Here is a 13,760-nt window from a genome sequence, read left to right as displayed (position 1 = left end):
GGTCTGGTTATGCTGGGTGGTTTGGTTATGCTGGGTGGTTTGGTTATGCTGGGTGGTCTGGTTATGCTGGGTGGTTTGGTTATGCTGGGTGGTTTGGTTATGCTGGGTGGTTTGGTTATGCTGGGTGGTCTGGTTATGCTGGGTGGTTTGGTTATGATGGGTTGTTTGGTTATGCTGGGTGGTCTGGTTATGATTGGTGGTGTGGTTATGCTGGGTGGTCTGGTTATGCTGGGTGGTTTGGTTATGCTGGGTGGTTTGGTTATGCTGGGTGGTCTGGTTATGCTGGGTGGTTTGGTTATGCTGGGTGGTTTGGTTATGCTGGGTGGTCTGGTTATGCTGGGTGGTTTGGTTATGCTAGGTGGTCTGGTTATGCTGGGTGGTCTGGTTATGCTGGGTGGTGTGGTTATGCTGGGTGGTGTGGTTATGCTGGGTGGTTTGGTTATGCTGGGTGGTTTGGTTATGCTGGGTGGTCTGGTTATGCTGGGTGGTTTGGTTATGCTGGGTGGTTTGGTTATGCTGGGTGGTTTGGTTATGCTGGGTGGTCTGGTTATGCTGGGTGGTTTGGTTATGCTGGGTGGTCTGGTTATGCTGGGTGGTGTGGTTATGCTGGGTGGTGTGGTTATGCTGGGTGGTTTGGTTATGCTGGGTGGTTTGGTTATGCTGGGTGGTCTGGTTATGCTGGGTGGTTTGGTTATGCTGGGTGGTTTGGTTATGCTGGGTGGTCTGGTTATGCTGGGTGGTTTGGTTATGCTGGGTGGTTTGGTTATGCTGGGTGGTTTGGTTATGCTGGGTGGTCTGGTTATGCTGGGTGGTCTGGTTATGCTGGGTGGTTTGGTTATGCTGGGTGGTTTGGTTATGCTGGGTGGTTTGGTTATGCTGGGTGGTCTGGTTATGCTGGGTGGTTCGGTTATGCTGGGTGGTTTGGTTATGCTGGGTGGTCTGGTTATGCTGGGTGGTTTGGTTATGCTGGGTGGTCTGGTTATGCTGGGTGGTCTGGTTATGCTGGGTGGTGTGGTTATGCTGGCTGGTGTGGTTATGCTGGGTGGTGTGGTTATGCTGGGGGGTGTGGTTATGCTGGGTGGTCTGGTTATGCTGGATGGTTTGGTTTTGCTGGATGGTGTGGTTATGCTGGGTGGTTTGGTTATGCTGGGTGGTTTGGTTATGCTGGGTGGTTTGGTTATGCTGGGTGGTTTGGTTATGCTGGATGGTTTGGTTATGCTGGGTGGTTTGGTTATGCTGGATGGTGTGGTTATGCTGGGTGGTTTGGTTATGCTGGGTGGTGTGGTTATGCTGGGTGGTTTGGTTATGCTGGGTGGTTTTGGTTATGATTGGTGGTGTGGTTATGCTGGCTGGTGTGGTTATGATTGGTGGTGTGGTTATGCTGGCTGGTGTGGTTATGCTGGGTGGTTTGGTTATGATGGGTTGTTTGGTTATGCTGGGTGGTCTGGTTATGATTGGTGGTGTGGTTATGCTGGCTGGTGTGGTTATGCTGGGTGGTTTGGTTATGCTGGGTTGTTTGGTTATGATGGGTGGTCTGGTTATGATTGGTGGTGTGGTTATGCTGACTGGTGTGGTTATGCTGGGTGGTTTGGTTATGATGGGTGGTTTGGTGATGATGGGTGGTCTGGTTATGATTAGTGGTGTGGTTATGCTGGCTGGTTTGGTTATACTGGGTGGTTTGGTTATGATGGGTGGTCTGGTTATGATTGGTGGTGTGGTTATGCTGGCTGGTGTGGTTATGCTAGGTGGTGTGGTTATGCTGGTTGGTGTGGTTATGCTAGGTGGTTTGGTTATGCTGGGTTGTTTGGTTATGCTGGGTGGTTTGGGTATGCTGGATGGTGTGGTTATGCTGGGTGGTGTGGTTATGCTGGATGGTTTGGTTATGCTGGGTGGTTTGGGTATGCTGGCTGGTGTGGTTATGCTGGGTGGTTTGGTTATGCTGGGTGGTTTGGTTATGCTGGATGGTTTGGTTATGCTGGGGTGGTTTGGTTATGCTGGATGGTGTGGTTATGCTGGGTGGTTTGGTTATGCTGGGTGGTGTGGTTATGCTGGGTGGTTTGGTTATGCTGGGTGGTGTGGTTATGCTGGGTGGTTTGGTTATGCTGGGTGGTGTGGTTATGCTGGGTGGTTTGGTTATGCTGGGTGGTTTGGTTATGCTGGATGGTGTGGTTATGCTGGGTGGTTTGGTTATGCTGTGTGGTTTGGTTATGATGTGTGGTTTGGTTATGCTGGGTGGTTTTGGTTATGCTGGGTGGTTTTGGTTATTCTCGGTGGTTTTGGTTATGCTGCTGTGGTTTTGGTTATGCTGCGTGGTTTTGGTTATGCTGGGTGGTTTTGGTTATGCTCGGTGGTTTTGGTTATGCTGCGTGGTTTTGGTTATGCTGGGTGGTTTGGTTGTCCTGTGTGATATTTTTTTGACGTCACCTTATTGAAAGTTTCACGACTTTGCGTTGATAGATCCCTTGTCAGTCTTTAAAAACCATGACACCTCCATGAGCATCCAACAAAAAGATTGATTATATTATATTGAAGGAGCTGCGCTCCAAAGCGAGTCGAAAGAATTGACGTGACCAAAGACGGAATTCGTCCGAGTTGCTTTATTGAAACAAAACAGCTCAGGTATTCTCACAAGCCCGTTTATCGGGCAGCAATATATATACACATTTATGCCGGGGCGTTTGCCCGGGAAAACCGAAACCGGGCATGCCCGGGTGTCAAGGGCGAGTCCTGGAAAGGCGAGTCTGGACATGTCCGGGCGTCCTGGACGCGGCCTGGCAAGTCGAGGCTGGGCGTGCCCGAGCGCTCTGGGCGAGCCCTGGAAAGGCGAGAGCGGGCATGCCCGGACGCTCTGGGCGAGCCCTGGAAAGGCGAGTCTGGACATGCCCGGGCGTCCTGGACGCGGCCTGGCAAGTCAAGGCTGGGCGTGCCCGGGCGCTCTGGGCGAGCCCTGGAAAGGCGACAGCGGGCATGCCCGGGAAAGACGAGACCGGGCGTGCCCGGGAACAGCGAGTCCGGGCATGCCCATGAGAGGCGCGTCTGGGCCCGTCCGGAAGAGCCCGGCGTGGCGATCGCGCCCTGGCCACGTCCTGGCAGGTGCAAGGCGAATGTGTACATTCAGCGGGAACCGCTACACACGCCCCTCCAGAATCGACCTGCACCGGCAGGATCAATTTAAGGGGGGTCCGGATGACCTGGCCGAAGCGACCCCTGGAGGGTCGTGGGGGGGGGGCGGTCCGATCTGGTGGTGGGTGGTCGAGCGGGGGGAACTGTGGACGGGGGGCGGCCTCGCCGCGGAGGAAGGGCCAACTGTGGTGGTCGGTCGACGTCCACGTGCGCCGGTTTGAGGCGGTCCACAGAGATCCGGTCCGACCGGCCGCCGACGTCGACGACGAAGGACTTGTCGCCCCGTCGCCGGACCCGGAAGGGCCCGTCGTATGGCGGCCGGAGTGGCCCCCGGTGCGCGTCATGACGCACAAAGACGTACTCCGCTGTGCGAAGCGCCGGGGGGACGTAGGACTGGGGGCCACCGTGGCGGGACGTTGGCACGGGGGCAAATTGTCGGGCGGCCTCCTGGAGGTCCGAGCGCTGGTGTGCGGCGGACCAGGGACTGGTAGCGTCGGGCACGAACTCGCCCAGGACGCGGAGTGGCTGGCCGTAGACGAGCTCGGCGGCGGACGCCCGGAGGTCCTCCTTGGGGGCCGTGCGGAGGCCCAAAAGGACCCACGGCAGCCGGTCGGTCCAACCGTCGTCCTGAAGGCCGGCCATGAGTGCGGCCTTCATGGAGCGGTGAAACCACTCGCACAACCCATTGGCTTGGGGGTGGTAGGCCGTGGTGCGGTGCAGCGTGACCCCCAATGAGCGGGCGACCACGCCCCAAAGTTCGGACGTGAAGTGTGGGCCGCGGTCGGACGAGATGTCCGCCGGTGCACCGAAGCGCGCGACCCAGGTGGCGATGAACGCCTGCGCCACGTCGGCGGTGGTGGTGGAGGTGAGGGGCACGGCCTCCGGCCACCTGGTGGTCCTGTCCACCATGGTGAGCAGGTGGGTGAACCCCCACGATGGGGGCAGGGGACCCACCAGGTCCACGTGGACGTGGTCGAAACGCCGTGCAGGCACGGTGAAAGGTGCTAGCGGGGCCTGGGTGTGGCGGTGGACCTTGGCCCGCTGGCAGGCCGTGCAGGCGTTGGCCCAGTTGCGGACGTTCCGTCGAAGGCCGTGCCAGACGAAACGCGCCGACACCAGCTTCTGAGAAGCTTTCCGGCCCGGGTGAGAAAGGCCCTGGATGGAGGCGAAGATGCGGCGCTGCCAGGAAACGGGCATGATGGGGCGAGGCTGGCCCTGGGAGACGTCGCAAGCAGGACGGTGCCCGCGAAGGGGATGTCGGCCAGGCGGAGGCCCGTGTCCGCCGCCCGGAGGGCCTGCACTGAGGTGTCGGTGGCCTGGTCGGCCGCCATGAGCGCGAAGTCCACGCCGATGTGCACCGCGTTCGCGCTGGCCCGAGAAAGACAGTCGGCCACGGCGTTGTCTTTGCCGGCGACGTGCCAGATGTCCGTGGTGAATTCCGACACGGCGGAGAGGTGGCGCTGCTGGCGGGCCGACCACGGCTCCGTGACTTTGGCCATTGCGTAGACCAACGGCTTGTGGTCGACGAAAGCCGTGAATGGGTGGCCCTCCAGGAGGTGTCGGAAATGGCGAACGGCCAGGAATAGACCGAGCAGCTTGCGGTCGAACGTGCTGTATTTTAACTCGTTCGGCCGGAGTTGCCGGCTGAAAAAAGCGAGTGGCTGCCAAACCCCATCCACCCATTGTTCATGGACAGCGCCCACCGCGTAGTTGGAGGCGTCCGTAGTGAGGGCGATGGGCGCGTTGAGCACCGGGTGAGCCAGCAGCGTTGCATAGGCGAGGGCCCGTTTTGCGCTCGCGAAGGCCGCGTCCATGGCCGTGGACCAAACGATGTCATGCTTGGCCGGCTTGCCCCGGAGGGCCTCGTAAAGGGGCCGCATGAGCTGAGCAGCGCGGGGCACGGATCGGTGATAAAAATTCACAATGCTGAGGAACTCTTGTAGGGCCTTGATGGAACAGGGACGCGGGAACGTGGTGATGGCCTCGACCTTGGTCGGCAGCGGCACGGCCCCGGTCTTGGTGATGCGGTGGCCCAAAAAGTCAATGGTCATCGTGCCGAAGTGGCATTTGGCCGGGTTGACAATTAAGCCGTGTTCGCTGAGGCGACCGAACAGTGTTCGGAGGTGGAGGAGGTGCTCGGCGCGGGATGTGCTGGCGACGAGGATGTCGTCCAGATAGACGAAAAGAAATGGCAGGTCGCGCAGCACGCCGTCCATTAAGCGCTGGAACGCCTGGGCCACGTTCTTGAGGCCAAACGGCATCCTCAAAAATTCGAACAGGCCGAACGGCGTGATGATGGCCGTCTTCGGGATGTCGGCCGCCCGGACAGGTACCTGGTGGTATCCCCGTATCAGGTCAATTTTGGAAAATATGACCCGTCCCGCCAAACGGGCTGAAAAGTCCTGGATGTGCGGGATCGGGTACCTGTCGGGGGTGGTAGCGTCGTTGAGGCGGCGGTAGTCGCCACACGGGCGCCATCCGCCCCCCGGCTTTGGCACGATGTGCAGTGGTGTGGCCCACACGCTATTGGAGCGCCGCACGATGCCGAGGTGCTCAAATGCGTCGAACTCGGCCTTTGCCATGGCGAGCTTGGGCGGGCCCTGGCGTAGACCGGCGGGCCCGTAGTGGGTATGTGGTGCTCAATCCCATGCCGCACTGCGACGGCCGAAAACGTCGGCCGCGTGAGGGCCGCGAATTCCGCGAGCAGGCGAGCGAACCCGTTCGCCGTCGGGAGGGCGCACGCCAGTTCGGTCGGCGCGGAGCTGCTCATCATGCACGCCAGGGAGCTGAAGGTCTCAGCGTTGTCAAGGCGACGTCGTTTGACGTCGACCAGCAGCCCGTGCGCGCAGAGGAAGTTGGCGCCCAGCAAAGCCATGGGGACGCAGGCGGTCACAAAGGTCCACTGAAAGCGCTGGCTGCCGAAGCAGAGGGTGACGTCGCGCGGGCCGAAAGTGCGTATGGCCGAGCCATTAGCAGCGACCAAAGAGGGGCCGCAAACGGCGTCCCACCTGTCCTGCTCAGAGGCGGGTATGACGCTCAGTTGGGCGCCGGTGTCATAAAGGAAACGCCGCCCGGACGCTTTGTCCCGAATAAAAAGCAAGTTGCCCGAGTGGCCGGCGCTCATGGCTGGGAATGAACACCGGCCCGGCCGTTTCCCGACTTGCCGAAAGTGCACGGGGGTCGGCACGTCCGAGCCTTGTGTCCGAACCTGGCGTGGTAATAACACCACGCCTGGTCAGGTGGAGGCCCCGGCCGTCGTTTTGGAAGCGGTCGGCGCGGCTTGGCAGCTGCCAGTTGCACCGGCAGTTCGGCCTCCAACCGCGCAGGGCGCTCGGGCGTCGTGGGCGTCGCCTCGGACGGCGGCAGGCTCCAGGTAGCCGCGCCGATGTGTTGGCCCGCCGAGGAGATCTTATCGGCTTCCCTGGTGAGGGCGCGGGGATCGGTGATCGACGTGCCAGCCAGGGCGAGGCGTACCGGGTGAGGCAGCTGGCGAAGGAACAGCTCGCGGAACAGAAAATCCGGAGAGTGCTCACCGAGCAACGAGAGCATATAGTCCATGCGCTCGGACGGGCGAGTGTCGCCGAGCTCGGGCAGGTCGAGCAGGCGCCGTGCGCGTGCCGCCGGTGAGAGGGCGAAAGCGTCGAGGAGGAGCGTCTTCAGCACGTCATACTTGTCAGCAGCCGGCGGGTGCTCGAGGAGGCTCAGGGCGCAGGCCGTGGTGGCAGAACCGAGCGCTGCCACGACATGGTGGAAGCGGGTGTCGTCCGCGGTGATGCCTCGCAGGGCGAATTGGGAGTCCGCCTGGGCGAACCAAACAGCCGCGTGAGCCTCCCAGAAGGTAGGCAGTTTAAGAGTCACTGCCGTGTCCATGTCGGTAGGTCACCAGTGAAGGAGCTGCGCTCCAACGCGAGTCGAAAGAATTGACGCGACCAAAGACGAAATTCGTCCGAGTTGCTTTATTGAAACAAAACAGCTCAGGTATTCTCACAAGCCCGTTTATCGGGCAGCAATATATATACACATTTATACCGGGGCGTTTGCCCGGGAAAACCGAGACCGGGCATGCCCGGGTGTCAAGGGCGAGTCCTGGAAAGGCGAGTCTGGACATGCCCGGGCGTCCTGGACGCGGCCTGGCAAGTCGAGGCTGGGCGTGCCCGAGCGCTCTGGGCGAGCCCTGGAAAGGCGAGAGCGGGCATGCCCGGACGCTCTGGGCGAGCCCTGGAAAGGCGAGTCTGGACATGCCCGGGCGTCCTGGACGCGGCCTGGCAAGTCGAGGCTGGGCGTGCCCAGGCGCTCTGGGCGAGCCCTGGAAAGGCGAGAGCGGGAATGCCCGGGAAAGACGAGACCGGGCGTGCCCGGGAGGTTCGGGCGTGCCCGGGAACAGCGAGTCCGGGCATGCCCAGGAGAGGCGCGTCTGGGCCCGTCCGGACGAGCCCGGCGTGGCGATCGCGCCCTGGCCGCGTCCTGGCAGGTGCAAGGCGATTGTGTACATTCAGCGGGAACCTCTACAATATTATATTATGGAGCAATCGGTCAGTAATAAAAAATATGATTTTTCGACACTGAAACATGAAGGATGCAACACAAAAGGAAAATGAAAAACATACCGAGTTACCTTGAGGAATTTCTATTCATTGTACTATGGTTTCTGGGAGAAATTGTTTGATGAAAACGATGTTGTGCAGTTGCAGGACCATATATTTATTGAGTTATTTATGGTTTCTTAACAAAGTATTGGGATAAATCGATGCAGGTTGTTGTGAATCATCCAGTCGAATTAAATCATTAAAAGTTTATAATTGAAAGAGCTGGACTTACAAGTCGGTAGAAACCTTTTGGAGAGAATCCACTCGCCTTGTTCACGACGGATAACAAGGTGAATGGATTCCCCCTGAAATGTCGACTCGAATTACTTGTTCAGTATCTTCAGAAAATATTAGCACCCCTTGACTTTTTTTCACATTTTGTTGCGCTACAGCCTGAACTTAAAATTGTTTAAATCAACTTTTTTTTTTCTCACTGATCTGCACATAATACGTCAAAGTGGAATTTTATTTTTAGTATTTTTTTACAAAATTATTAAAAACTAGCCAAAACCCGTGGAACATCCACGGAAGGGAGGATGTGGTGTATGGATAGAGTGTACCATTATGGATGGCATAGGGGATTTGCTTGTCCGAGTAAGAGTTAGGAAGAAAGATGAGAATGAAGAGTGCGTATATGAACAACGATCGCCGACACCGGCACAAATGCATGCTCTGGATTGTCCACTTAGTGGACGGCTTGCTTTTGCCTTTGCCTGTCCAATCAGCGGACGGCTTGCTTCGCCTTTGCCCAGCAGACGCCAATACGATGGCGTCGTAAGATGGCGTTGTATCGGCAGTTAATCAGATGCTTTTGGGCCCCAACGTCGGCTAATTCAGATTTTTCGAGTATGGCTGTACGTGATAAACAAAGAGTGCGGTTCGTAGATCGTAAATCCATTAGTGCCGTGGGCATCGGGTCACTAGGTGCGGCGTAAAAGGGATAACAAAGTCGAGTCCTTACGCTATTATTATATAGATTCCACACCCACACCACAGAATCTTTTGCCTCAGGCTGTCAGTCTATCCTGTGCCTTTTTGCAAACTCCAGGCATGCTGTCATGTGCCTTTTTCTCAGGAGTGACTTCTGTCTGGCCACTCTCCCATAAAGCCTAGATTTGTGAAGTGCTGCAGAGACTGTTGCCCTTCCAGCAGGTTCTCCCATTTCAGCCAAGGAACTCTGTAGTTCTGTCAGAGTGGTCATCTGGTTCTTGGTCACCTCTATGACCAAGGTCCTTCTTGCCCGGTTGCTCAGTTTGGTCAGACAGCCAGCTCTAGGAAGAGTCTGGGTATAGTTCCATATTATTTCCATTTCCTAATGATGGGGATCACTGTGCTCTTGGGAACTTTCAACACTCTATAAATTGTTTTATACCCTTCCCCAGATCTATACATCCTCTCAATTATATCTCGGAGTTCTACAGATGGTTCCTTGGACTACATGGTGAAGTTTTTGCTCTGACATGCACTGTCAACTTTGGGACCTGACATAGAAAGTTGTGTTTCTTTCTAAATCATGTTCAATTAATTGAATCCAGATCCAGATCCAATCTTTCCCAAAATCATTTCGTCCTTGTCACCTCCCCAACCTCTCCACCAAATTTAGTCCAAATCCGTCCACAACATTTTGAGATATCCTGTTCACAAACAGACAGCCAAAGAGACAAACAGACAGGGGTGAAAACACAACCCCCGTTCACCTTTGGTGGTGGAGGTAACAATTAAAGCAATTTTGTCCACACCAAGTGACAATGGGTTGCGCAACTTTGCTTGTGAACCAGACAAGGTGTCAGCGCGTCACTGAAAAACGTCTTTGTTTGCACGCTGAACGAATCCGTCAAAGACCATGCGTCGGCCAGGAAGCTGGGAATAAATACAATAAAAGTAGAGGATGGATGATCGAAAACATTCGACAACATTATACACAATTGTGTGCAGTGTGTGCAGTGATCATAAACACCAATTACAAGAGGAAGGAATGATTCATAAAGATATAACCAGATAATCAGGACATATGTCTCTGTCAGTGTAATTACCTCCCAGATGTTGATTGTTTTTGGAAGCATCTGCTAAGTACACATTGCATGAACTGATACCAATCCAAACAGAGTACTGAACAGAAAGACAGAATACACAAGGAGGTTTTGTCTCAAGGTGTTTATTGACCCAAGGAGCAGGTTTTGCCCTTCAACAAGTTTAACATCTTCTTCCAAGACTACTAGAAGCCTTACTTAGTGAATGCTATTGGCGAGAAGCCATGATTCAATTGAATGGAATAATCCTTTACATAGGGAAAGCCCACACCTTTCCTGTGCCACGCCACATCCTTACAAAACCTTTTCACGAGATATGATGAAATTGTCATTAGATTTATGTCACATCTCATGGGGAAATTGTAGGATTTTCTTAAGACACTTCTACAATCCCAACATCTGTGTGCTCTGATGAATTCACAGCATCTTGCAGAGGTACTCATTTGTTGTTAATCAAGTCAATTGGGTTGGCCTGTTTTTCACCCTAAACTGAGCACGGAGCTCATGATGTTTGGATCTTTTGTCCAATTACCATACATTTGCTCATTTGTCTCTGTTGTCTACGAATGTCCTTGTGATTCATGCAAAAGTACACTGATGTGTTATAATGCCCCAATACTGCATGTGATAAATATATATATATATATATATATATTATATATACAGACTTGGCATTTAATATGGAATATTTTTTTTTTCTTGACTTGGGTTTACTTTCTGAACTCAGTATATCAATCTGGCGAGTTTCTTCTACCCTTCGGTGATGTCTTTGTTGAAAGAACCATGTCACTGATTGTCTTTCGCAGCAAGAAGTCGATAACAGGATTATATCACAGGTGGCGTGACAAAATGTAAGGACAGGTATATTTGCGGATTGGCTTCACAATCGGGTATATAAGGGTTGTTTCGTTCTGTATTAGTGGAAAACAACTGCTGCACGTCTACAAAAGTTATGGCCGCTTCCTCTGGAGATGGTCCGTCAACTTGACAATGCTGTTTGTCATGGAGTGGTGGATTTACGAAATTCTGTCATGAAACAGCATGCTATTGCTCGGCAGTATGGTATCACTCAAGGTCAGGTGTCAAAGATCCTGAAACGAAATGCTCAGAGGGGTGTCCCTACTCCAATACCGAGGCCAGGACGTCCACGCAGAACCACAAGGAGAGATGATCGCCAGCTGCACCGGTTAGTCTGCAATGGCCGTACCAAGTCAGCTAATCGGCTTAGGGCTGAGTGGCAGCAACTGACAATTGTGCCTGTATCCAGAAGGCTAGTCAACCAACGAATGGTTCAAGCAGGCTATCGTGCCAGGCGTCCCCTGAGAAAGCCACGCCTGACCAGACAACACAGCCAGCACCGATTGCAGTGGGCCAGATAGCACCATCAATGGCAGCCAGGACACTGGAATCACATGACCTTCAGTGACGAGTCTATATTTCTGGTCTATCGTCAAGATGGCCGCGTCCGAGTGTGCAGACAAGTGCATGAAGCCCCCAACGAAGATTGTATAGTGCCAAGAGTCCAAGCTGGAGGTGGTGGGGTGATCGTTTGGGCTGCTTTTCATGCAGGGGGCAAAACTGACCTGGTTGTTCTGAATGGAAACCTGAACCAGTTCAAGTACAGGGTCATTCTGGAAGAAACATTGCTTCCATTTGCTCGTGCAGCCTTTCGAGGAAACTTTGTCTTCCAAGATGACAATGCACGGCCTCATTGTGCTCGCATGATCCAACACTTCCTTGCTGACCGTGGTGTAGAGCATATGGAGTGGCCTGCCATGTCCCCGGATATAAATCCGATGGAGAACTTGTGGGCAGAATTAACGCGTCAAATCGACAACTTGGACCAGCAGCCGACCTCTGTGCGTGAATTGCAGCAGAATATTGTCACTGCATGGCAAGCGATTCCTGTCCAAACCTTGGCAAATCTCGTGAACAGCATGCCTCGACATGTACGTACTCTCCTGAATGCTCGTGGGGGTTACACGAAGTACTGAACTGTAATTTTACTGTCCGTAATCCCAGTCATAATTTAGCTTTTGTTTTTGTTGAAATTTTTTTTGGCTAATGTGCAAAATAAAGACATACTTTTGGAAAACGTACAGAAGTTTAACACAGTACTGTCCATGAATTGAGTTCGATATCAGTTTCCATCACTTTCAAGGATCAATTTATTTGCTTTGAAATGTCAAATGTGGTTTTTGTTTCTTTTAAAGGTCACATTAACAAAATCTAGAATAATTTCAACATAATTCCAATGAACTTTTGGTTCTCAGTCATCTTGAAAAGTAAGTTCATGCCCACAAAAAAAATATTCCATATTAAAAGACAAGTCTGTATATATATATATATATATATATATATATATATATATATATATATATATATATATATATATATTGTAACGGATTTGAGAAGTGTAACGGATTTGAGAAGTGTAACAATTTTGAGAAAGTGTAACGAATGTGAAAAGTATGGTTTTGTTGTGTGTAACACCCTCGTAATGTAAAGAATGGTCGCAGCTCATCCTCTTAGTTAATTCCATAAACCTACACACAGGACACGATATATCCTTTTAAATAGTTAGTCCCTTATTCTCTGTGTAGGCTAAGGATGTGTTTCCCACTAGTTTGACTCTTCATTGCACCGAATTAAATAAGAGTAGGCCCTCCGAAGCCCCATGGCAGCTTCCAAGTGCCAGGTTTGCACTTTGCTGCATTTTCATCTGCCGTCCACTTTGCAGCAGTTGACTCCATTACGCACGAGGTAACGCCGAAGAAGAAAGGCGTGTCTCCACCTCGTCATAGAGGGGAGGAGTAAGTCGGCCCCGCTCATCCAACCCAGAACGAGGGGTTTGGCTTGAAAGGGCGGAGAGAGAACGTTTGGGGAAGGTTTGAAAAGGGTAAAGGGCGGGGCCTATATAACCCGCTGCGGGATGCTCCCAAAAGAGATGAGCTGAGAGGAGGGATGAGTTCTGGGTCCAGGAGATGCGCTGGAGACGAGCAGGTGTGACCGAGCCGCCGTGAGACGTGCCGCGCTGCAGGAGAAACGGACCGGGGTAACGCAAGGAGCGCATGAGGCAGTACGGAAAAAGGAACTTCACCCGCGCAGTTTGGGTCCAAAGCTCGGCTTCTTGACGGCGGTGCCTTCTGGCCCGACCGTGCCCAGTACCCGCTGAACCTTCCTTGCCTCTAAAAGCCACCCATCTCCAAGCCATTCCTTCCTGCCTGCATTTCTCCGTGTAAGTGTGATCGTCCGTCTGTCTTTAATGTTGTCCTGGGGTTTATTAATTAAGCTTGAATAGGTAAGCTAATGATTTCACTGTGTGTCTGCTCCTTCCATTTTCTGTATATAATCGACTGCTCTCGTTGCTTTGGCTTGTGAAAATACTTAATAAATCCTGTTATTCCTCCGTACTTCTTCTTCTTCTTCATTCTCGTTCGGTCGCTTTAGAGGTTTCCATATTGAGTAGCTGCGGCGCGATACGGCCAAAGTTTGGGGTGAATCGGGTTTTAGTCAGGGAAGCACTGTTCGGTCGCGGAGCCTCCGCTCGGCAAACATACCATCTTTAACCGCGTACCGTAACAATATATATATATATATATATATATATATATATATATATATATATATATATATATATATATATATATATATATATACTGTATATATATATATATATATATCTGTGCAGTGTCTGTGTTGTCTTGTGTTGTCTTGTCACTGAACTACTCCCTCAAACTTGGTGAAATCGTACCAAACTTCTGGTATGCACCTATCTCTCCCGTCGGTATGTCCTAAGGGTATTTTTCTGAAAATTTTTCCAATTTTTATTTTATTATTTTTTGGGGGAATTTTTTTGGGAATGTTTTGTTTTTTAAACTTAAGTTTTCAACTTCAATTGTTTATAAAATGTAATATCACGTATATTACAAATACATTTGTGCATTATGATTTTTGAATTATGATTTGTGTAAACCATGACAAAACAGCGACTCAGGTGCAGTCATTTATCTATATCTAC

This window comes from Myxine glutinosa, chromosome 1 (assembly GCF_964187855.1).
Source record: "Myxine glutinosa chromosome 1, kmMyxGlut1.1, whole genome shotgun sequence".
Lineage (NCBI taxonomy): Eukaryota > Metazoa > Chordata > Myxini > Myxiniformes > Myxinidae > Myxine > Myxine glutinosa.
The sequence above is the reverse complement of the archived record's forward strand: the minus strand, read 5'-3'. Positions refer to the sequence as shown.